This window comes from Cervus canadensis, chromosome 19 (assembly GCF_019320065.1).
Source record: "Cervus canadensis isolate Bull #8, Minnesota chromosome 19, ASM1932006v1, whole genome shotgun sequence".
Taxonomy (NCBI): domain Eukaryota; kingdom Metazoa; phylum Chordata; class Mammalia; order Artiodactyla; family Cervidae; genus Cervus; species Cervus canadensis.
In genome coordinates this window covers 45,165,248-45,191,306 of record NC_057404.1, presented here as the reverse complement: position 1 = coordinate 45,191,306, position 26,059 = coordinate 45,165,248, and the positions used below count along the sequence as shown (strand labels likewise).

Here is a 26,059-nt window from a genome sequence, read left to right as displayed (position 1 = left end):
TAAAATATATTAAAAATTTTGCCTTCAAAAATGGAATTCAAATTTCTTTGTGTTTTGCTTATGGGAAAAACTTTTAAGAAGCACAGATTCTCAGAGTTAACTGGACAGATGGGTCTGATTTTGCAGTCTTAGCAGATAATCCTTTGGATGACATCACCATGAGATGATCCAAGGAAGTTTATGGTTAGGTACTTATATCATGGTGGAACAGCTGTAGTTGTCTAGAGATCTAGAGATCTCTTCAAGAAAATCAGAAATACAAAGGGAAAATTTCATGCAAAGATGGGCACAATAAAAGACAGAAACTGTATGGACCTAACAGAAGCAGAAGACATTAAGAAGAGGTGGCAAGAATACACAGAAGAACTATATACAAAAGAGAGTCATTAAGAAATCTCACCCAGAGACAGACATCCCGGAGTGTGAAGTCAAGTGGGCCTTAGGAAGCATCACTATGAACAAAGCTAGTGGAGGTGGTGGAATTCCAGTTAAGCTATTTCAAATCCTCAAAGATGATGCTGCGAAAGTGCTGCACTCACTATGCCAGCAAATTTAGAAAGCTCAACAGTGGCCACAGGACTGGAAAAGATCAGTTTTCATTCCAATCCCAAAAAACGGCAATGCCAAAGGATGTTCAAACCACTGCACATTGCACTCATCTCACACACTAGCAAAGTAATGCTCAAAATTCTCCAAGTTAGGCTTCAACAGTATATGAACCATGTATGTGTATATGTTCAAGCTGGATTTATAAAAGGCAGAGGAACCAGAGATCAAATTGCCAACATGTGTTGGATCATAGAAAAAGCAAGAGAGTTCCAGAAAAACATCTACTTCTGCTTCATTGACTACACTAAAGCCTTTGACTGTATGGATCACAATATCTGTGGAAAATTCTTCAAGAGATGGGAAAAACAGACCGCTTTACCTGCCTTCTGAGAAATCTGCATGCAGGTGAAGAAGCAACAGTTAGAACCAGACATGGAACAATGGACTGGTTCCAAATAGGGAAAGGGGTACATTAAGGCTGTATATTGTCACCCTGCTTATTTAACTTATATGCAGAGTACATCATGTGAAATGCCAGACTGGATGAAGCACAAGCTGGAATCAAGATTGCCAGGAGAAATATCAATAATCTCAGATATGCAGATGACACCACCCTTGTGGCACAAGTAAAGAGGAACTAAAGAGCCTCTTGATGAAAGTGAAAGAGGAGAGTGAAAAAGCTGACTTAAAAGTCAATATTCAAAAAACTAAGATCGTGGCATCCAGTCCCATCACTTCATGGCAAATAGAAGGGGAAGCAATGGAAACAATGACAGACTTTATTTTCTTGGACTCCAAAATCATTGCAGATGGTGACTGCAGCCATGAAATTAAAAGACATTGCTCCTTGGAAGCAAAGCTATGACAAACCTAGACAGCATATTAAAAAGCAGAGATATTACTCTGCCCACAAAGGTCCATCTAGTCAAAGCTATGGTTTTTCCAGTAGTCATGTACGGATTGGAGAAGGCAATGGCAACCCACTCCAGTACTTTTGCCTGGAAAATCCCATGGACGGAGGAGCCTGGTGGGCTGCAGTCCATGGAGTCATTAAGAGTCGGACACGACTAAGCGACTTCACTTTCACTTTTCACTTTCATGCGTTGGAGAGGGAAATGGCAACCCACTCCAGTGTTCTTGCCTGGAGAATCCCAAGGACGGCAGAGCCTGGTAGGCTGCTGTCTATGGGGTCACACCATGTTGGACACAACTGAAGCGACTTAGCAGCAGCAGTAGCAGCATGTATGGATGTGTGAGTTGGACCAAAAAGAAAGCTAAGCACCAAAGAATTAATGCTTTTCAACTGTGGTGCCAGAAAAGGCTCTTGAAGAGTCCTTTGGACTGAAAGGAGATCATATCAGTCAATCCTAAAGGAAATCAGTCCTGAATATCCATTGGAAGGACTGATGCTGAGGCTGAAGCTCCAATACTTTGGCCACCTGATGGGAAGAACCGACTCATTGAAAAAGACCTTGAAGCTGGGAAAAATTGAGGGCAGGAGGAAAAGGGGATGACAGAGGATGAGATACTTGGTTGGCATCACCAACTTGATGGACATGAGTTTGAGCAAGCTCTGGGAGTTGGTGTTAGACAGGGAAGTCTGGCTTGCTGCAGTCCATGGGGTCATAAAGTGTTGGACATGAGTGAGAGACTGGATTGATTTTTTTTCTTTATTAAATCTATAGTGTTCTAACTTGTGTTTCTACCCATTTATCCTTTTTATCCCCTTCTGAAACATCTTAGAACACAAATATTCCACAAACCTCTTTAAAACACTTGAAGTCACCTACTGTGTTTCTTATAATCTTCACTTTAGGTCAAAATTTCTCCAAGTATAAATACCAATATGCTTAAGGTATTGGTTCATTCTGGTATGGCACAAATAAATTACAAATTATATTTACCCCTGTGGCTACAGAGGGCCCCCATGAACTAAAATCTAGTTCCCTGGAAGGTTTTTCCCCTTCTTCCTGAACACAAAGATGTCAGGAGTGTTTGACAAACATTACTCATCAATTATGAGACTGGGAGTGGTTGCAAGAGAGCATGTTGTATTAGATGTTATTGGGTAGAAATGTGGAAAATAAACATTCTGTGACATAGTGGAATGAATTAAGTACAGCCATGGCAGCTTAATGAAGCTAAAACAGTCTGATAGTTAGAGGTCAGGATTGAAGACATCTCAAGCATGGCTGAAATAATTCCCCACATTATTCTAATTAGTCACTTGGTGTTTTCACAAATAGTTATCCATTTATTCAAATTGAGAACATTCAGATTTCCAAGCTACAGTGTATTTTTAGATTATAACAATCATATGGGTGATATTTTTCTTTTCCACTGAGCACAGTGAGATGCTCTGAGAAGTGATGAATTGCCCTGACTTTCTTTTTAGCCAAGAAAAAACAATACCTTATTGATCGGGATGGGGAATACGTGTAAATCTATGGCTGATTCATATCAATGTATGACAAAACCCACTGAAACGTTGTGAAGTAATTAGCCTCCAACTAATAAAAAAAATAAAGAAAGAAAGAAAAGAAAAAAGAAAAAAAAAAAAGGAAACAATCAATTACACTTTTTTCTTCCCTCAAATTGAGACCATTTGAGAAAAAAGTTAAGAGACAAAGGCACATGACAGATAACCCTGTGGCTGATAAAGTTAATAATGGAGAGTGCGGCATGTATCTGTGGGCAAGGACACAGAATCCATGCCCACTGTCAGGCAACACCAGACAATATCAGTGCTACCTGTTGGAGCTGCCCCGGTAAAACTTACAATATACCTGGGCAGAATCGAATGAGACACTTCCTTCTGGAAGTTACTGCCAAAGAAGAAGGGTGAAGAGAATATGGAACAATGCATTTATCATTCAAGCATCTCTTGGTTGAAATTCTCTAAAACTGGATAATTCATACCATATTAAAGGAGTGAGTGAGGGATGAAGTGAGACAAAGATTATTATACATTTCACATAAAACTAAATTAAGGATTAGAAAAGAAGACCTTCTCTCCATTTTATTCCCCAGATCTTTATATTAATCAAGTGAACATAACTATTGACTATGGTGAAGATAAGGGTTGTAGCCAAAATCTGAGAAGCTATCTACTAGATGAGATCATTTCCCCAATGCCAATTACTCCCTTTTTATGGATCCTCTATGCAATTTAGGTTTTATCCCCAGAAAATTGTAAAACAGATGAAAATAGTTCACTAATTCAACCGACTCTAAAATCACACTATCCTCAGGACTGGGAAAAAAAAAAATCCAATAGCTGCCTCCTCCTTTTTATGATCCAAATTATGTCCATGATATTACTAATATAGTTGATTAGAGGTTCTGTAGTGAGATTAAATAACATGTGTATCTGGTAGTAAAATGTATAAAAGCACTTCAGTCATAAAATTTTGACAAAACAGACACCCCACTTTTTAATATACACCCTCTTCCATTCAAAAAATTCCTGGAATGAATTCAAGTACAAAATTTATATGTTGTTGCATGTTAAAACCATAAGTTGAAGTCCAGAGAAATCAGTCTATATTTCCTATCTTTAATGGACAACACAGAAGAAATGGACAAATTCTTAGAAAGGTATGACCCTGCAAGACTAAATCAGGAAGAAATAGAAAATATGAACAGACCTTTCACAAGTACTGAAATTGAAATAGTGATGGCTTCACAGGCAAACTCTATCAAACATTTAGAGAAGAGTTAACACCTATCCTTCTGAAACCCTTCCAAAACATTTCAGATGAAGGGACACTCCCAAGCTCAATCTATGAAGCCACCATCACCCTGATACCAAAACCAGACAAAAGCATCACACAAAAAGAGAAAATCACGGGCCAATATCACTGATGAACATATATATGAAAATGCTCAATGAAACAGTAGCAAACTGAATCCAACAATATATTCAAAGGATCACTTACCATGATCATGTAGGATTTATCCCAGGGATGCAAGGATTCTTCAGTATCCACAAATCAACCATTGTGATATACCACAGCAACAAATTGAAGAATAAAAACCATATAATCATCTCAATAGAGGCAGGAAAAACTTTTGATAAAATTTTACACCCATTTAAGATAAAATCTCTCTTATCTCTCTTGCGGTAAGTGGGAACTTACCTCAACATAATAAAGGCCATATATGACAAATTCATTGCTGACATCATTCTCAATGGTGGAAAGCTGAAAACATTCCCTCTAAGACCAGGGACAAGGCAAGGATGTCCATTGCCACCACTTTGATTCAACACGGTTTTGGAAGTCCTAGAAAAGAAATAAACGGAGTCCAAATTGGAAAGAAGTAAAACTGTGGCTGTTTGCCAATGACATAATACTATACATTTGCTATTTTCCTCTACAGAATAGAGTCAAAGGAAATCAAAATTCAAAATCCTCAAGTTCACAGCTAAATTATTTTTCCCTCATTCCATATTCTGCTCTGACTCAGCCAGAGGAGTTATTTTTTGTTTGTTTACTGTAAATTAATTCACTTTAATTTTTTATAGTAGGTCCTTATTGGTTATCTCTTTTAAATACAGTAGTGTGTACATGTCAGTGGGCTTTCTTGATGGCTCAGACAGTAAAGAATCCACCTGCAATGCGGGAGACCTGGGTTTGATCCCCGGTTTGGGAAGATCCCCTAGAGACTGACATAGCAACCCATTCCAGTATTCTTGCCTTTTGAATCCCCATGGACAGAGGAGCCTGGTGGGCTATGGTCCATGGGGTCACAAAGAGTCGGACACGACTGAGCAACTAATCACAGTACACAGTACATTGTCAGTGCCAGACTTTCCATCTATCCCTCCCCTAGCACCTCCCCTCTGGTAACCGCAAATTCCTTCTCTCAGTCTCTGAGTTGCCAGAACAGTTCTGGATGCCTGGGTGAAGTGGGATTCCAACAGCTATGGAATGGACTGTGTCTCACTGGAATGAGAGACTTTCACTTTTAAAAAGGCCAATAAAATTTTAGGATGCACAAGATTAAGTAAAAACTGTCACCACATTGAGAAAAGAAGCCCATCTCTACCTCATAGAACAGATATCTCAGATAATGTGCTATTAACAAATCTAGGACTTGGTGTTGTCAAAAACCACAGTAGAGATGCTTGGAATCTGAGTGAAGAAAGATGGATGGAGAAAATCTTTGTTTTCGCTTTGCTAAAGTCAACCAATCCAAATTAGCTGTCTGGAGCCCATGGGCCTATATACCTAAACTTACGTGGGGAAAATGTCCTACCAAGATATTAGCTACAGAACTATAGTTTACCATAAATTGGGGTAGAGAGAAGGGAGAAACCCAGCTATGTTCTTCACCTACTTTTAGAGACTGTTAGTTGAAGTGCTGCCATCTTCCTGTAAATCTGCTTAGTTTGGAAGCCTGCTATGCTGTGGGCCTCATTGTGTCTTCTCTTGCTCTCAGCATATTCAAAGCATTACCAGTGCTCATCTGAGAACAGGTTTAGCTGGGTGCTGTGGCCTCCACAGGCTCCTGCAAGCTGACCTTTTCGGGACTGTACTGCAGTGGCTGCTTCCACGGCTTCATACCGTGGAATTCCTTACTCCCTCAAGCCTGCATTTCTTCTAACTGTAGAAGCACACCAACACACATTCCTGAAATAAAACTGCTACGGATCCTTCTGAAAATTATTTGAGCAGAGAGTGCACAGGGGCATAGAAGACAATCCCAATTTAACATTCCTTCCCTCAACACGTACTCATGAAGAGCAATGTCTATGGTGCCAGGCAACTTTGTAGGCACAGCAGGCAGAAACAGAAAACCAAACCAGGAAAGCTTATTCATTCATTGTTTTTACCCTCCAGTTATTTTTCAGGGAAATGGCTGGGAGGCAGAAAATAACTAAGTAACAATTGTAAAAATGCTACAGGAGAGGAGATAGGAGCCCTATGAAGAAAACCCAAGCAGGGTAAAGGAGCAGAGGAAGGTGAGGAGGGTTATTTTTGCTTCTGCAGTCAGGGAAGATCTCTCAGAGGAAGCAAACATGAGTAGAAACCTGAATGAAATGAGGGGTGATCTGGATAAATAGTGTCACAGGAAGAGCAAAAGTAAACATTTGACCATGGGAAGAAGTTGAGAGGCAGACTGGGGTCGAATGGGTGAGGGAAGAGAGAAAGAGGATGAGGTCAGACAAAGAACTGAGTCAGACTGTGTAGACCCTTACTGCCCATCATGAATACATCTATTTTGAAAGAGATATGAAGCTGGCAAGAGCTTCTGAGCAGGAGAGTAGCATGAATTCACACACTTTGAAAGGACCACCTAAGCTGCTATGTAGCAAAGAGACGAGCACATCCAGGCAAGAACTGCTAGTGACTTAAATGGTGAGATAAGATCGAAGTTCTGACAGATCACTGGGCTTAGGATATGCTGGAGACAGAGGCAACTGGATATGCTGTTGATCTGGATAGGGCTTGTGAGAGAAAGTAAAACCTCTTTAGCCTCATATAAGGATCAAGAACATGGAGAAAGTATTGATGAGAAAAGAAAGATTAAAAAAATACCTCTTCCCTGAACAGTGCTGTCATAGCTAATATATAAAAAATTGCCCTCAGTAGAATACTGACAATTCTTTAGAAAGTTTCCCTTTGTAAGTTTCTCACCAGACATCTTGAGAACATAATGAAAAGTTATATGAAGGAGGGATTGCATCAATAAAAAGAGAGAACTTGTTGGATGCGCTACTGGAATCAGTTGCAGACAAATGAAAGGATGAAGGGTATCGGGAAGATATAGAAAAGGGAATAAACAGGCGCCAGAGCATAGAGACTGAGGGGAGAGAGCATGAGATGCATGGAGAGACATGGTGGAAATACTAAAAGGTGCTAATAAGGAGCTTCAATTTGAGGCAGATGTCAAAGAGTGTCAAGGAAAGCTTACAGGAAGAGAACGGTTGACTCTCAGCAGTCGGTTTAGAAAACTATTTTAGCGAAGGGTGTAGCTCAGGCAACATTCCCATTGACACTGGGCCAATGCACTGCATTAAAGGGCCATTTGTCAAAGCAAGTCATAGTTCTCTTTTGAGTCTTAAGTAATTGTATAGTGTAGGACCTGGGGATTCTAAAGAAATAACAATATGCAAGTAATTGAAGTACTTTCATGAGAAATACACTGGCCATCATACTTCTCACACATACGTCATGAATACTACAGTGCACGACCTTTTAAAATTTCCTGGGGGTCAGCATTTCTTACAGATGCCATGGGCTTGTTTTATTTGCTCCACACCTTCCCACTTCACTGCACCTGCTACACCAGTCATCATTGTGTGTTTAATGGCCAGTCAGCCTCCAGGGCCCAGTAACAGATGGAGAACATCAGATCAGCTAGTGCATGTCAAATATTCTAAGTCCTACTTAAGCTTCTCAGGCAGACTTTGAAATTGAGATCATTTTATCGACCATTTATTTCTCTATCTTGGCTATTCCTCCTGGCAGCTGTGTTTTTTGCCTGTTTCAATAGCTATTTATTCTGTGCCCAATTGTATGCCATTACACCAAGCTTATTTAGATAACAGGAAGACTAAGCAATGTCTATGGGAATTGCACAGGAATCATAACATACATCCACGTCTTATAACTTTCTAAGATCAAAATATAGTGATGCTACCTTTTAATAATGCCTCAGAGGAAGATATAGCAAAATTCATTTTTACATTTTAAGGGACCCTGAGTTCTCTATGGGGAGTAAATGCCCCCAGTATACCATGGGCTTCAGTTTGGGACTATTAAAACTGAATATCACCTAAGGAAAAGTTGGGGGTGCTGTGCTAACTTCTCTTGAAATAAAAGTGGTTTAAGAAAAACCCTTGAAAACAGGATTTATTTTGTAAATGAGTGTGAAGTCACTCAAAAACCTATTTTAAGGTTACAGAGGAGAGTGGGTATCTGTTACTTAACAGGGAAAACCCACCTTGGGGGCAGGGAAACTACGCAGTGTTAAGAGTGAGGCAGGCTGAAGAGAGTAACTATGGAAGAAAGAAAAGCAGTGGCAGTTCAAGAATCAGGACTGTTACGCGAGCTCTCCTTGGAAAAATCTTTGTTTTGGTAGCTTCAAAATAAGTCAAATGCAGCACTGGAAAAGGAGGACTGACTGGCTGAAAACTGGTTGCTATGGGTGGGGGCTTCTCAGAAAAAAACAGTGATTTAGAGACTATCCGAAAAGAACACTGCACTAGTCCAACATTCCTTTCTGATGCTTCAAGTCATCTTACTGAGAATCCAGCTCTTATCTCATCGTCAATTGGCAAAGAGGAATGTTCATAAGGACTTTCCCATAGGAAACATACACAAAAGTGATGATAATAATCGTTACTATTTACACAGCACTTCTTATTTGCTTCAGAAATGCCATCAAGTGTCTTACTATGCTTTATTCCTTATAATATGCTTGCAATTCCTGTCTCTTTCGAAGGCTGACTGTGGACCAGGTGCTGGCTTACTGATGCCTCCCTGTCATCTCTGGTCACTTTTCACAGCAACTACTCTATAGCAGAGTGAGGTGAAGCCAAGATTTGAGATTGACTCTCTGAAGCCAGACTCTGCACTCTTATCAATTAGTCCATGCTGCCTCCATTTGGAAATGATGACCCTTTTCAGGATTATAGGGTATTCTGTGGCCTGCCTACTACCTCAGAGCTCATTAGTATCAGACTTGAGGTTAAAGGACATCTTTTATAACCATTTTTTCACTCTCAAGATTTACTGAGTACTTCCTAAAGCACTTTCCTTATTTCCCTTGAAATCATAGTAGCTAGTGCTAGAATGTGGGCTAACTGAAGAAAACATCATTTTCTCTCCAGTAGATACTACTCCCCACCGACTTCTTTCCAGGGGACAAATCTATCCCATTAGTATTTTGGACAATGTTACCAAGAATAAGTTTATAAATTTTACACATAAGCGATCTACAACTTGACAGGTACACAATTGGAAGGTAATTTAAAAGTTCAAAATTTCACAACAAGAATGGAAAGCAGGAATGGGATTTTTCAAAGCAGGATTTGGAGAGTATATGATTAGAATTTGCTCTGGAATGACTAACATGCTAAAATAGTGATTGAATCTCCATCCCACGTCACCTCACATTATGCTGTGAAACATAGTTCATATTAGAAAATTAATCATTACTTCTTTGAACATCTTGTTATTTTGCAAAAAATCAGTTTAAGATTCTACTGAGTTTACACTATGTTCTATGCTACTTATACCAAAACATTATACCTATTTAGATAATACACAGAATTACTACACATGATAGAAATGTGTTAATCACTCTTTGACTGCATACATTCAAAGAGGGTCCAATCATCTGCCAGGGAAACAGAAATACAAACTGAACAAAATGACTTGCCAATGTCACTGGAGTGGGGGCCAGAGGAAGTGAAGGTGGAGATTTGCCCAAATCACGTCCAATATGCTTTGATTTGACACCTGTGCTTTACTTGTGGGCCAAGTTCTTTTATATATTTTTAAAAATATTACTATACAAATATTTTGCTTCTTTGCCTAGTGTGGCCTAGAGAACTGAACGGTTCCTGGAAGAATGGTGATTCTTATATTATAAACTGTGCTTCACAGATGCTCTCCGTTCTTCCCTCCATTCATTCACTACATCCAACTCCTTAATAGGAATGTGAGGCCAACTGTGAGTTCAAGATTGTGTTTTCTCAGAAAGCCTGGGTTGGATGAGTAATTTTCACCAGAATATGAAAAGTACTCTTGAGAAGCATTTCTTTCCTTTAAGGAAAACAAAAACTTGAATAATCACAGTCAGGTAAGAAAAGACTTTGCATAATGGCCACAATTTGCTAGTTTAAAAAAAAAAAAAAAGCTACAACTTTTAGTTTGTAACTCGTTTTCATTAAAAATATCTTAAATTGGAAAGGTTTTTAATGCTTACTGGATGGATATTAAAGGTTATAAAGTATTTTAAATCACTCTTTAAAAGAGTTGCCTGACTCTGCTGGATGGCCCACCTTTGTCCCCCTGTGTCCACAAGACTGACCAATACCAACTGCGGTCGGGAGGCTCTCTAAACCTCCAGCTCCTTTCTGGGTCTGGCCATTGGAAGACACCCGAGGAAGGTCTGGGAATAAGAATAGATGTATGTTATCTATAGTGAAACAGATCACCAGCCCAGGTTGGATGCATGAGACAAGTGCTCGGGCCTGGTGCACTGGGAAGACTCAGAGGGATCGGGTGGAGAGGGAGGTGGGAGGGGGGATCGGGATGGGGAATACGTGTAAATCCATGGCTGATTCATGTCAATGTATGACAAAACCCAGTAAAGTAATTAGCCTCCAACTAATAAATAAAAAAAAAAAAAAAAAAAAAGAATAGACAGCCCAGAGTGTAACTGCATTTGGCTCCTGCCCTGACGTGGCGGAATCTGGCAGTGGCTGTGTTCGTCCACCAAAGGCCACAGGTAGGGATGAGCATATTCCTTCTAAGTCCTCTCCCGGTTTTAGGAATGATTCCCTCAGTCACACCAACGTTACTTCATGCTAATCCTAGCCCTGAAGATGTGAATATTTCTTGTTGCTCTTTCCTAACACTGCCCACACCATTTTAAATAGTCTCTCCATCAGTCTCTCCTGAGTGGCCTGTCTCTGTCTGCCGCCTGCTTCCTGCCAGGGACCTGACTGATACCTGACCAGCTCTAAACGTTAATGTGCTCTTCCTCCTCACTGTTCTCACCCACAGTCTACGCAAGCCAAGATGTAACATCATCAAGATGTTACATCATCAAGGCCAGGGCTTCATCTGGCTTCCAAGTTTGTTCGGTATTGTCTACTAACCACTTGAATTTACAAGCACTGGGTTGTATGCTGATTTTAGAAAAATGGGGATTATTTCTATTTTGAAAACAGGAAGTTTTTTTTTTTTTACAAAAAAGTCTGACTTTTAGTACATTATATATAAGATTAATTTCTAAAAAACATATTTTCCATCTGCATGTGATATAGCTTGACTTTTTGATTAAACATGGGTAAACTTTTTAAAATGAGAGTATAGTTGACTAACAATGTTGTGCTTGTCTCAGTATATAGCAAAGTGATTTAGTTACATATACACACACATATATACACGTATCTATCCTTTTTCAAGTTATTTTCCCATTTGGGTTATTACAAAATATTGAGCAGAGTTCCTGGACTATATAGTAGGTCCTTGTTGATTAGGGTTGCTTCCTTTCTCTTTTATTCTGTTCCTCCTTATGTTTCCAAGACAATCCACTGAATCTCTAATGTTTTCTGAAGATGAGTCACCACTTATTCTTATCTGCCTAGCATCCCACAATCTGTTATCTGTGCCCTTGTTGGTATGCCAGCTAGCCTATCTGAAAACCTAACTGCTAATGGTGTGTAAAAGCAGTTATTCATTACTCATATGCTCATAAAAGGCTAGAGCTATGATTTTGCAAGTAATTTTTTACATAAAAATATTAAAGCTATAAAATAAAAACTATGTTATCTTCACATATAGCCCCCCATAAAAAACCTGGATTTCTAGATCCTCCTGAAAAAGAAAACATACTACCTGAACTATAGGAAAATGCTGGATCTGCATTTCTGCCCAACAGCAACTGATTAGGGCCTTGGGGAGCTGGAGTCTCTTACTTTCTTCAGTTGCCACCACTCCTGCATTAGATTACCAATTGCTATTTTTTAATTGAATGTGGGATCTTTCCTTGTTGTATATTTGGTAACAAAAGGAAATATCACAGATTTCTCTGCTACAAAAACTCCAGTCTCTCATTACCCTCAGAATAGCCTCTAAATTCAATGCGGTCTGGCCTCTGCCTGTCTTTCAGAGCTCCTCTCCCATCTCTCTCCCTTTTCTCTCACCCCACTCCAGTCCAGCTTTTCTTCTTCCTGTTCTTTGAATTCACCAAGGTTGTTCTCATCAAACTCACCCTTCCTTCAGCTCTTTTGCCTAGTGTAGTTTCCATACACACATTCCCACCTGATGTTCGCATGGCTTGCTTCCTTAATTCATAAAGATCCATGAAATGCTATTTCTTGAAAAGTCTTCTCTCTAGAATCTGAAGTATCCATTCTGAAAGCAGAATCTAGCATGCAGGACTTCGCTGGTGGCGCAGTAGATAAGAATCCGCCTGCCAACGCAGGGGACACGGGTTTGATCTCTGTCCCGGGGGAGGATGCCACATGCTGCCGAGCACCTGAGCTGGTGTGCCACAACTGGGCCCACGAGCTGCAACTCCTGAAGCCCACACGCCTAGAGCCTGTGCTCCGCAATGAGAAGCCACCGCAATGGGCAGCCCTCGTACCACAATGAAGAGTAGCCCCAATTGACCGCCACTAGAGAAAGCCTGAAGAGCAACGAAGACCCAGCACAGCCAAAAATTAATTAATTAATTAAAAAGAAGCTAGCATGTATGCATACAACTCTAATATCTTTCTTTTGGATCCTCGACCTACTTTTTATACAATCTCCAGCACCCCTATCTCTCAGGATCCTCCACCAACAAATCCATAATTTGTAGCAGCAAGCAAGCTAACACCGCATGACCTCTGCATGGTCCAGACTGAATGTTGCTTCAGCCCTGGGATTAAGAGGAGGAAGAGTTATTATGCAGTATTAAAACCAGATGGTGTTATTTTAATTAGCGTAATGGGGGTTCTTAATCAGGAAAAGTGTACTAATAAAGTCAGGATATATCATGATCATTAAAAAAATCAGGAAAGCCATTACTTTAGGATATCCTTGAAATTTTTCTACAGACATATATTTCCATTAACATGTACTTGTGAGCCCTCTCTAAAATACCTTCCATATTTTTTAATTTGCTAAATGAGGAGACAAAAAGCATAAATGTCTTCAAAGGTACAGAGTTTTGGGGCTTCGTTTTTGGGATGTGGGTGTGCATGTGTGTGTATTTTCTGTGTGCATACGGTATGTTTCCTCCAAAATAAATAAAACAAAAGATAAGTCCTCCCTTTGGAAACATTAACCGCAAAAGACTCCTACGAGGAAAGTGAAATTTAATTTGGGAGGGATGAATGGAACAATCTGGTCCCATAAGTAGTGCAATATACTTAGTTCTATTCCAATCATTTTATAATAACTCACACCCACTCTTTATCCTTTTCATTTGCCTGTGTTTTTAGCACTTCTATGCATATCTCTAGAGACCTAGGCATTCTTTCCATGTTTTTGACACTTGTGCTTATATATATTGGGGCTGATCCTCTCTCCTCCATTAGATTTTAAATTTATGGCTCACCAAGAAGTTTATAACTCCCCACTCCACTTAGTAGCCCCACAGCTGAAGCCTTACCTCTTTCATGAACTCTCCCTTAGACCTTTCTGACCCCTGGTGATCCTCTCCTTCTCCACATTCATATTGTGTTTTTCATTGCATCACATCCCACAGCACTTTCTGTAATAACATTTACTGAGCCCTTGTTATATGACACACACTCCTCTGTACTTTACATGAATCACAAAATTTAATTCTCACAATAACCCTATGTATCAACCCTATTGGCTCTTTATGCCAATTCAATAGACCAGATTAAAATATTTGCTCAAGTCATACAGTCAGTAAATGTTATCACCTACCAATATTTCTGAATTTAGAAACATTCTTTTCAACCATTCTGCTTGATTATGTTACACTATCTCCCACATAAAAACATCTACTCATATATGAATTATGTCTTATATATTCATTGAGTCTCAGCCAAATGTCACTCTGTACTCAAATAGTCCCTACAGTGCCCAGGTCTGTATTACGGGAGTCACTAAATAAATACATCTTAGAAATTCAGAAGCTGTAGTTGGAACTAAACATTCCTCATGAGAGTCTCCACAGTCCTACATCAGCTCACCTAGCTGCATATAGTCAAGTTTTTTAAATCTATGAGACTTCAGCATTTTTATTTTTTAGATCATTAGAATATTCCAAAGAAATAGATTTATACTATGTAATTGAGGTTACTATTTTTAGGATCTAAGGAAGGAAAGCTGAGTTTGCAAAACTTTCCATTCACCAACATGATCAGAAATAATATTTCTTTTTGGAATAGAATGAGTTACAATATAACTAGAAACACTTTATATTCTGGGGAGAAATAGAGATGACAAGAGAGAGAGGATAAAAAGAAACCACTATTCATTAAGCGTCTCTGTATCTTATTATCCAAATTTACATTAAAACTGTGTTATAAAGCAATTTAAAGGCATCAATTATAAGAAACCAGGAATTCTTGGTTTCCTTGTGCAGTTCTTAGAACTCTATGGTGTCAACTGACAGACTTCGGGGTGTTAAAAAACATTATGAAATTCTCTGTAATATCTGTGTGTCCATTGTTGTGTTTAGTTAAGAGGGTTCATGGTTTTCATCAGTTCCCAAAGGAGCTTTGACCAATATCCTCAAAATAAGAGTCCAATAAGATACACTGCTTTCCTGATGATTACAGTACATCATAAATAACCTAAAAGTTACTCATCTGCTTGTGAGTAGATAGAATAATATCTAATCTATTAAGTTTCTACAAATGACAATTTATAGGCCTTAGTGTAAGGAAACTGACAACTAACAAAATTGTTCCTGTTTTGGAACAGTACTCTTTCATACATACTCTTAACGATTGAGGACTGCAAAGAGCTTTTCTTTATGTGGAATGTACCACAGGAGGAACTGAAACAAATGCAACATATACAGGCACACAAGGCTGATTCCATTAGCCTTCAGAGTAACTCCACCATCAGAGAGATGCTCATGGGATCTTTGGAAAATCCCACTGTGTGATCAAGAGAGAGTAAAAGGCAAATACTGTTTTTGTTTTATTATGAAAATTATTTCACTTTGTAGCCCTCAAAGGATCTAAGGGGCACTAAGGTGTACTCAGATGACATTTTGAGAATTACTGCTTTAATTGGCACTATTTCACCATTTCATTGGGTTTTAGAAAGTGGAGATCTAAATCACTCATCTCTGGGAAATGGAGTGAACTATATGAAAGAGTTAATACTATCCTCACTCTAATTACACCCCTTAGGTTTTTTTTTTTGCCTCACTTTGATCATGTATTTATTTCATCTTACTATACTGTGAACATGTTTACAAATCCCTTTAAGTCTTTTTTGGAACAAGATAGTATTTAAAGAGATAAAGACAGCACTAAATGATCATAAAATACTAAGATGCAGGCAATAGTTTCTTTTTTAAAGTAATTATTCTGAAATTACTAAGTACAGTGTCATGATATTATTAGAAAATCTGAAAGTTTTAGCAAGTTAAAAAAGCTGTTTTAAACCTAGAAGTTTTGATGTTTTACTTGTTATCTTTTTACAGAGGAGAAAAGTGAAGTTTTCTTTTAGCTTTCTCAACTATGGAATATTTTTTTTAAAGATTCCTTTAATATTTGAAAATAGAAATTACCTTGATAGAATAAGTAGTTTATTGTATTCTTTATTGTTAGTGATAATGAACATTTGATAGTTCTCTTACATAAATGAGCTGTGATGCCACCTATCTACTATGTGCTCAATCTGTAATGGCTAAGGTTAAATACACCAGAGGAATGGAGGTTGTGAGTGGGAGCAGGGACAATAGAAGGAACCAGGGTCTGTGCTGGTGCGTTGCTGATCATTGACAACAGGATACCATACTTTTCCTGTGCAACTGATCGCCTTCCCTCCCTGCCAGTAGCCTACTGTTAAAAGATAAATGTTTGAAAACAGGAGATTTTTCCCATGAAACCATAAATCTGTGTTTGTGGTATTGTCTAATCTCTGTTGTGGGAATGGATCTGACATCACCATGTGAAAATTATGACTGCTTTCAACTCAAAACCAGGATGCAAATGACGGTGAAGAAAAATTTCCTCTGCACATTCAAGCAAATGTTACAATTGTGTATAATTCTATTACCCATGTTAGAGGCAAATGGACTTAGGGTTTACTATCCTTTAATTAGAATTATCTTCCAGGAGAGGTCATGGTTTATGTGCTCACTAAAGCAGTTGAACTGAGCCCTTACTTCCTCTCTAGCTAATCCTGAGCTGGAGAATGCAAATGTCATCACGGTAATATTACAAGTCATGGAAACAACCCAGAAAAGAGGATTTTCATCGAAAGGTTCAAATCAACTCCATATTTCCAGGTCCCCAATCACTTCCCCATGTTCTTTCATCAAACATTTCCAGCATACATCACACCTTGCTGGAAATATCTTTTAAATTCCACTTGTCAGAGTGACATGATGCAAAAGTTGTGCTTTATGGTAGGAAAACAACCTGCCACCTACTTATCTGTGCATCCCTCCTACAATCCCTGAAACACCCTCCAAGAAAAGAGGCTTGCTTTCATTATCCTACCTTCTGTTTTCTTTTTTTTTTAAAACATCTGAGCATATGTTAGAAGCAATGACATCATGCAGTAACCTTCCTTCCTCAGAGCACGCAACACCTTTCAGGCAAGACGCTCACAGTGAACACTGACCATGCATGCTAACTCTTCCCTGCACAAGGTAACCAACTCCACATCACACAGACGTTCACTTGCAGAAGGTCACTCTGTGATCTGATGGTGCAGCTGGGAATAGACGCCAGAAGCTCCAGCGCTCTGTGAAGTGTTCCAACTCGAAAACTCCAGGCCTGCTTCTTGGGGGAAGGAAGCCCACTCTGGGAGCAGGCTGATGATCTGGCTAAAGGGAAGACTGCTGTGGCTTCCTCAGACCTGAGTGTGCACCCTTTCAGAAACCTGCACAGGGGTTTTAGGCAGGTGTGACCTTTACAGAGAAACTATCTCTATCAGCACAAAGACTATCCTACTCCATCTTTGATAGTAATACGAAGGCAATTTTATTTCAAAACAGAGAATTAAAGACTGGAGAAGTACCAGTCTGGAAAATTCTGATCACAGCCCTCGAGACAGAACAAATCAAAACAGATCAACAAGAACAACAAACCCCACTGTGAAACTTTATGAACATCAGGGGGATATATATGCACTTTTTCTTTGGAGGAATTAATAAATTTTTGTTGCTATGGGCTGAATTAGGTATTTGGGGTAGCTGCTTTAGGTGGTACTATTAAAGCTTGAATATTCTGAACTTATTCAGACCTCAGAATCTGAGAGTTTCAGTACCTTCCCCACCATGTCTGCTTTCTGCCCTTCAATCTACCAGCAAGGCCTAGATCAACATCATGCAGGCCATATACTGAACTGAATGTGTCCTTCAATGTGATCTTACTTTTCCATCCTGCATAACTCTTCTCCATTGACATAACTGATTAGCCAAGGTAATGAAGCCACTGTGTTCATTTAAGTTTTATTTTTTTAAAAAGGCAAGACTCAAAGGAGTCAGAATCTTTTCCTTATAAAAGTGCAGCCTGAGAGCTAATTTTCACTTTTCATTCTTATTTGTAAAATTTCCCTATGAACTATCCCTTCTTAAGTAAGGCTTAACGCTTTCAACTTAAATAATTATAACCGTATAAAGACAAAGAGACATTCCAGTAGCCTGGAAGCCAGTTTATGGCGACACACAAACTGGTATAAAGAAGCAATAGATGTAAGTTAATTGCTGAGACAATGGGGAGGGGTCAGAAAGAGACATTAAAAAAAAACCCAAAAACACAAAGTAATTTTAAAGTTAGTAACCTTTCACCTGACTCACATTGGTTGGAATCCAATATTGACCAGAGGGACTGGAATTCATTCTGATGATGTGATGGTAAAAAGTTGTGAGTTCAATGAGTCTGGTGGTCTTGGCACTATTCCCAGAGAAATTGAGTTCCCAGCACATAACTAAAGGACCTCAACTTTGGTCCAACTAGCCGTCTTTATTCCGTCAAAAAAAGACTCAGGGTGGAAATGGGCCATGGGGACACATTTTTTCCTTCCTACTGACAGGTTTCGTCTCTGAATGAGTGGAAGGAACTCTGGTGGTCACCTCTGGAGAAGTAGTGGCCGAGACCTCAGTCTCAATCTGACCTGTGACTGCAGTAGATTTGGATTTCGAAGGAGTCCTTCTCAAAGCCTAATGCTATCTTTGGGGAACATAAAGGAACATAAAATTTATCACTTGGAAAGATAGAATAATTTCATCTGCAGCCTTCATCTCAGAGTCCTTAAGGAGAAATGATGAATAAGCTGAGAAATTTTATCCAGCAGAACTATTCCCTTGGGTATGAGGACGAGTGAGCCACGGTGATCTTTATTAGAAATTATGCACCTGAAGGCTCCCAGACAGAGGGAGAGAACATGCACAACCCACTGTAAGACACTTTAAAAAAATCTTTGGAAAGCATAGTGTATTAATACACAAGGGTTTTGCTCTGATTGCCTAATATAGAAATCCCAGCTGCTCATCTTTAACAGTTAACACTTTCCATTATAAAGTGGTTTTTGCACTATTTTCCTCTCTCTTTTAATTTGTGGTATTCATCAATAGAGTCCTTATATGGCCCCTATGGTTTCTAAAATTACTAAAGGAAGAAACTCTTCCCAAAGTCATTGTTAAGTGACTGAGGTGAGTGATTCTTGTTCGTGGATCAGGCTCCAAAAATACATGAAAAAAAAAGTTCAAGCTAGGTTACAGTGAAGTGATTCTAGTGTCTGTAATTACATTATTTCACTGGTGTTCCAAACCAAATGGATTATCGAAAAGAAAATGATGCAAAACCCATTAGTTTCTTGGAAGCGTTCAATCTCAGCGTGAACAGGATGTGGGCAATTAGAAGATAAATTACAAAATTAACTTTATAATAGAGAGAAGGAACCCTGAAAGAATATTCACAAAGGGAAAAAATAACAGTAAGAAGGTGCAAGATGAAAATTTAGTCAGATGTTCCAACTTAAATTTTATCAACAGGTCAAATAAAATACAACATTGTTTTTCATGCCCTCTGGTTTCAAATATTCTGTTCTCTTGACTTCTGTAACACTGATTTTCTATCCAGTCTCCTGTTCTGATATCTTTTTGCCTGGAAAACATGATGCTTTTTTCAGGGACCTGAATCCTCTCTTCTTCACAGACTGTAGACTCTCCCAGGGATAGTCTGTCTTGTTGTTTGACTTTAGATTTCATCTACTTGATAACACTGCAAATGTTGTGACATCTTATATTTCTTATCATAGTAAATGGTACAACCATCTTTCCATTTGCCCAAGGAAGAGAGCTGGGAGTTATCATTCATTTCTACTTGCCCTTACATTCAATGAATCACAAAGTCCTGTACATTCTCTATTCTGAATATCTCTTCCTTTGGGCCCACCATCCACAGGATTATACCTGTAGCTCCCTGACTGATGGCTTTGTCTTTATTCTTAATCAACCCTTTATTCTAATTAATTTTTCATACTGCAGACAGTGATGTTTGTCCAAGAAAATACAATTATATGTTTTTTTTTTTTGCCTAATGTCCTCTAATCAGTCCTTGTTAGAATAATGCAGCTCCGAAGGTCCCCGCTTACCTCTCCAGTTTCCTGCTCCGTGACTATTTACCACTCAGACAGTGTTCTCAGCACACTAAACACGTTCAGTTCCTCTAAGGAACTCAAAAAGCAGAGGAACCAGAGATCAAATTGCCAATATCCGCTGGATCATCGAAAAAGCAAGAGAGTTCCAGAGAAACATCTATTTCTGCTTTATTGACTACGCCAAAGCCTTCGACTGTGTGGATCACAATAAACTCTGGAAAATTCTGAAAGAGATGGGAATACCAGACCACCTGACCTGCCTCTTGAGAAACCTGTATGCAGGTCAGGAAGCAACAGTTAGAACTGGACATGGACCAACAGACTGGTTCCAAATAGGAAAAGGAGTACGTCAAGGCTGTATATTGTCACCCTGCTTATTTAACTTATATGCAGAGTACATCATGAGAAACGCTGGGCTGGAGGAAGCACAAGCTGGAATCAAGATTGCCGGGAGAAATATCAATAACCTCAGATATGCAGATGACACCACCCTTATGGCAGAAAGTGAAGAGGAACTAAAAAGCCTGTTGATGAAAGTGAAAGAGGAGAGTGAAAAAGTTGGCTTGAAGCTTAACGTTCAGAAAACTAAGATCATGGCATCTGGTCCCATCACCTCATGGGAAACAGATGGGGAGACAGTGGAAACAGTGGCAGACTTTATTTTTTTGGGCGCCAAAATCACTGCAGATGGTGACTGCAGCCATGAAATTAAAAGACGCTTACTCCTTGGAAGGAAAGTTATAGCCAACCTAGATAGCATATTAAAAAGCAGAGACATTACTTTGCCAACAAAGGTCCGTCTAGTCAAGGCTATGGTTTTTCCAGTGGTCATGTATGGATGTGAGAGTTGGACAGTGAAGAAAGCTAAGCACCGAAGAATTGATGCTTTTGAACTGTGGTGTTGGAGAAGACTCTTGAGAGTCCCTAGGACTAGGAGATCCAACCAGTCCATCCTAGGGGAGATCAGTCCTGGGTGTTCTTTGGAAGGACTGATGCTGAAGCTGAAACTCCAGTACTTTGGCCACCTCATGAGAAGAGCTGACTCACTGGAAAAGACCCTGATGCTGGGAGGGATTGGGGGCAGGAGGAGAAGGGGATGACAGAGGATGAGATGGCTGGATGGCATCACCGACTCGATGGGCATGAGTTTGAGTAAACTCCAGGAGTTTGTGATGGACGGGGAGGCCTGGTGTGCTGCGATTCATGGGGTCGCAAAGAGTCGGACACGACTGAGCGACTGAACTGAATTGAAGGAACTCGGGATTTCCCTCTTATCTTGGGCTATTGAATATTTGGTTTCTTTTCCCTGGAATATATGTATTTCAAGATAGATCTCATTTCTTTTAGGAAATATTTTCCACTCTCCCTTCCACTGTTCCCTGCTGCTATTATTCTTTAACTTCACTATAGTTACACACTTTATGTGGTGTTTTATTGTCTATTTAATTGCCAGTAACCAATAAATATATTTTAAATTTCATGAGAGTAATGATTATGTCTTGGTCACTGTTTTCTCTCTCAGTAAGTGGTTCATAATAGTCAGTCAAAGTATCCTATGTATCAATGAATAAACTCTGACCTTAAACTTTTTGTAAGGAAAATATTAATCATCACATAACAGACATCAACTTCATTTAAAGTTTTGCTGTTGTTCTTTTAGTATTATGGAGTTCATCCTCAGAAATGTTGTATCAGAGGCAGGACAAAGACTAATCTAAAAAATCAAAGAAAGAGAAAAGAGTATAAGAAAAGATTTATGATGGTGAGAGTCAATTTTTCAAAAAATCATGATGGGAAAATTCCTATTTTATTGCTTAGGGTTCATCAATGGAGATAGAAGAGCTGCAATGTTTGCTATGGAAAATTTATTATGGTTATTATATTTTAGGCAATTGTGGGAGGAGTTGAGAAATGAACATCTGGAATATGGAGTAGGAAGATAAAGGAGAGAGTTGCCAACCAGCCAGGCTCCTCTGTCCATGGAATTCTTCAGGGAAGAATACTGGAGTGGGTTGCCATTTCCGTCTCCAGGGGGTCTTACCAGCCCAGGGATCAAACCTGTGTCTTTTACATCTACTTGCATCGGCAGGTGGGTTCTTTACTACTAGTGCCCCCTGGGAAGCCCAGAAACCAAGTCTGTCCAGCTGCTAAAGTGAGTCTCCTCAGTGGGAGCTTGTGGCTAGGTCTAGAGAAAACTCTGCTACAGCCACCATCCCTGTGGGGTCATGGTCAAGTACACCTGGTAATTTTTCTAAAGCCACTTTGGTCAACAGGACCTGAAGTGGGAAAGATCTGAACATAGAAGAGAGGACAGAAATGATAAACTGGGCCTGATGAGAACTGCTAAACAATGTTCTTGAAGACATCTGACTGCAAAGAGGTCTGCTTCTTGGCTGTTTTCTAGATCTTACTCAAATTTCTAACATGGATCCACATAGGCAAGGAGTTTGCAGGAAACATATTTCCCAGCTTCACAAAACTGACCTGCATCAACTGATGGATGCTAAAGGCTTTCTTTGGGTGCTAAAGACACATATGGCTTTACTTACCCACCCAACCTGAACCTGGAAGAAAAGCAGACACTGAGACATTCTGTTGCCCTGGAGAGCATAGTGACCTTGACTCAGACTTCACACTGAGTGTCTGTAGTGTAAAGAAAAGGATGGAAATGCCACAAAGTCTACGTAATAATCCAAATAATCCTGAAGACCAAATAAATTCATGGCATATGGAAGAAAGAATGAGAACTAGTCTTATTTACAAGGGTTTTTTTAAATAGAAAACATTCTGCCAAGAAATAAAGTACAAAAATGTTTAGAGTGAGCTTCAATTATAGTTCAGTTCAGTTCAGTTGCTCAGTCATGTCAACTTTTTGCAAACCCATGGAATGCAGCACGCCAAGCCTTCCTATCCATCACCAACTCCCGGAGTTTACCCAAACTCAGGTCCACTGAGTCGATGATGCCATCCAACCAGCTCATCTTCTGCCGTCCGCTTCTCCTACTGTCTTTCCCATCATCAGGGTCTTTTCCAATGAGTCAGTTCTTCACATCAGGTGGCCAAAGTACTGAAGTTTCAGATTCAACATCAGTCCTTCCAATGAACACTCAGGACTGATTTCATTTAGGATGGACTGGTTGGATCCCCTTGCAATCCAAGGGACTCTCAAAAGTCTTCTCCAACACCACAGTTCAAAAGCATCAAATCTTTGGTGCTCAGCTTTCTTTATAGTCCAACTCTCGCATCCATAATGACTACTGGAAAAACCATAGCCTTGAATAGACGGACCTCTGTTGACAAAGTAATGTCTCTGCTTTTTAATATGCTATCTAGGTTGGCTATAACTATCCTTCCAAGGAGTAAGTATCTTTTAATTTCATGGCTGCACTCACCATCTGCAGTGATTTTGGAGCCCCAAAAAATAAAGTCAGCCACTGTTTCCACTGTTTCCCCATCCATTTGCATGAAGTGATGGGACCAGATGCCATGATCTTGGTTTTATGAATGCTGAGCTTTTAGTGAACTTTTTCACTCTCCTCTTTCACTTTCATCAAGAGGCTCTTTAGTTCTTCTTCACTTTCTGCCATAAGGGTGGTGTCATCTGCATATCTGAGGTTATTGATTTTTCTCCTGGCAATCTTTTTTTTTTTTTTTGCAATTCATTTTTTATTTTATTTAATTTTTTTTATTAGTTGGAGGCTAATTACGTCACAACATTTCAGTGGGTTTTGTCATACATTGATATGAATCAGCCATAGATTTACACGTATTCCCCATCCGATCCCCCCTCCCACCTCCCTCTCCACCCGATTCTCTGGGTCTTCCCAGTGCACAGGCCCGAGCACTTGTCTCATGCATCCCACCTGGGCTGGTGATCTGTTTCACCATAGATAGTATACATGCTGTTCTTTCGAAACATCCCACCCTCACTTCTCCCACAGAGTTCAAAAGTCTGTTCTGTATATCTGTGTCTCTTTTTCTATTTTGCATATAGGGTTATCGTTACCATCTTTCTAAATTCCATATATATGTGTTAGTATGCTGTAATGTTCTTTATCTTTCTGGCTTACTTCACTCTGTATAATGGGCTCCAGTTTCATCCATCTCATTAGAACTGATTCAAATGAATTCTTTTTAATGGCTGAGTAATATTCCATGGTGTATATGTACCACAGCTTCCTTATCCATTCATCTGCTGATGGGCATCTAGGTTGCTTCCATGTCCTGGCTATTATAAACAGTGCTGCGATGAACATTGGGGTGCATGTGTCTCTTTCAGATCTGGTTTCCTCAGTGTGTATGCCCAGAAGTGGGATTGCTGGGTCATATGGCAGTTCTATTTCCAGTTTTTTAAGAAATCTCCACACTGTTTTCCATAGTGGCTGTACTAGTTTGCATTCCCACCAACAGTGTAAGAGGGTTCCTTTTCTCCACACCCTCTCCAGCATTTATTGCTTGTAGACTTTTGGATAGCAGCCATCCTGACTGGCATGTAATGGTACCTCATTGTGGTTTTGATTTGCATTTCTCTGATAATGAGTGATGTTGAGCATCTTTTCATGTGTTTGTTAGCCATCTGTATGTCTTCTTTGGAGAAATGTCTGTTTAGTTCTTTGGCCCATTTTTTGATTGGGTCATTTATTTTTCTGGAATTGAGCTTCAGGAGTTGCTTGTATATTTTTGAGATTAATCCTTTGTCTGTTTCTTCATTTGCTATTATTTTCTCCCAATCTGAGGCTGTCTTTTCACCTTACTTATAGTTTCCTTTGTAGTGCAAAAGCTTTTAAGTTTCATTAGGTCCCATTTGTTTAGTTTTGCTTTTATTTCCAATATTCTGGGAGGTGGGTCATAGAGGATCTTGCTGTGATTTATGTCGGAGAGTGTTTTGCCTATGTTCTCCTCTAGGAGTTTTATAGTTTCTGGTCTTACATTTAGATCTTTAATCCATTTTGAGTTTATTTTTGTGTATGGTGTTAGAAAGTGTTCTAGTTTCATTCTTTTACAAGTGGTTGACCAGTTTTCCCAGCACCACTTGTTAAAGAGGTTGTCTTTTGTCCATTGTATATCCTTGCCTCCTTTGTCAAAGATAAGTTGTCCATAGGTTCGTGGATTTATCTCTGGGCTTTCTATTCTGTTCCATTGATCTATATTTCTGTCTTTGTCTCCTGGCAATCTTGATTCCAGCTTGTGCTTCATCCAGCCCAGTGTTTCTCATGATGTACTCTGCATATAAGTTAAATAAGCAGGGTGACAATATACAGTCTTGACATACTCCTTTCCCAATCTGGAACCAGTCTGTTGTTCTATGTCCAGTTATAACTGTTGCTTCCTGACCTGTATACAGATTTCTCAAGAGACAGGTCAGGTGGTTTGGTATTCTCATCTCTTTCAGAATTTTCCATGGTTTGTTGTGATTTACACAGTCAAAAGCTTTAGCATAGTCAATAAAGCAGAAATAGATGTTTTTCTGGAACTCTCTTGCTTATTCAATAATCCAGCGAATGTTGACAATTTGATCTCTGGTTCCTCTGCCTTTGCTAAAACCAGCTTGAACATCTGGAAGTTCCTGGTTCAACTATTGTTGAAGCATGGCTTGGAGAATTTTGAGCGTTACTTTACTAGCATGTGAGATGAGTGCAATTGTGTGATAGTTTGAGCATTCTTTGGCATTGCCTTTCTTTGGGACTGGAATGAAAACTGACCTTTTCCAGTCCTGTGGCCACTGCTGAGTTTTCCATATTTGCTGGCACATTGAGTGCAGCACTTTCACAGCGTCATCTTTCAGGATTTGATATAGCTCAACTGGAATTCCAATACCTCCACTAGCTTTGTTCGTAGTGATGCTTTCTAAGGCCCACTTGACTTCACATTCCAGGATGTCTGGCTCTAGGTGAGTGATCACACCATCGTGATTATCTGGGTCGTGAAGATCTTTTTTGTACAGTTCTTCTGTGTATTCTTGCCACCTCTTCTTAATATCTTCTGCTTCTGTTAGGTCCATACCATTTCTGTCC

The 26,059-nt window shown here is 39.4% G+C and overlaps 1 long non-coding RNA gene across 1 annotated transcript in view; it reads right to left on the bottom strand.

Moving 5' to 3' along the window:
* Positions 1–4,622: 4,622 nt before the first annotated feature.
* The window catches only part of LOC122422096, a 452,617-nt gene continuing 431,180 nt past the window's right edge, over positions 4,623–26,059 (bottom strand). Inside the window, exon 3 of the long non-coding RNA XR_006263728.1 lies at positions 4,623–4,832. This is a non-coding gene — a long non-coding RNA (uncharacterized LOC122422096). The remainder of the gene's footprint in view (positions 4,833–26,059) is intronic.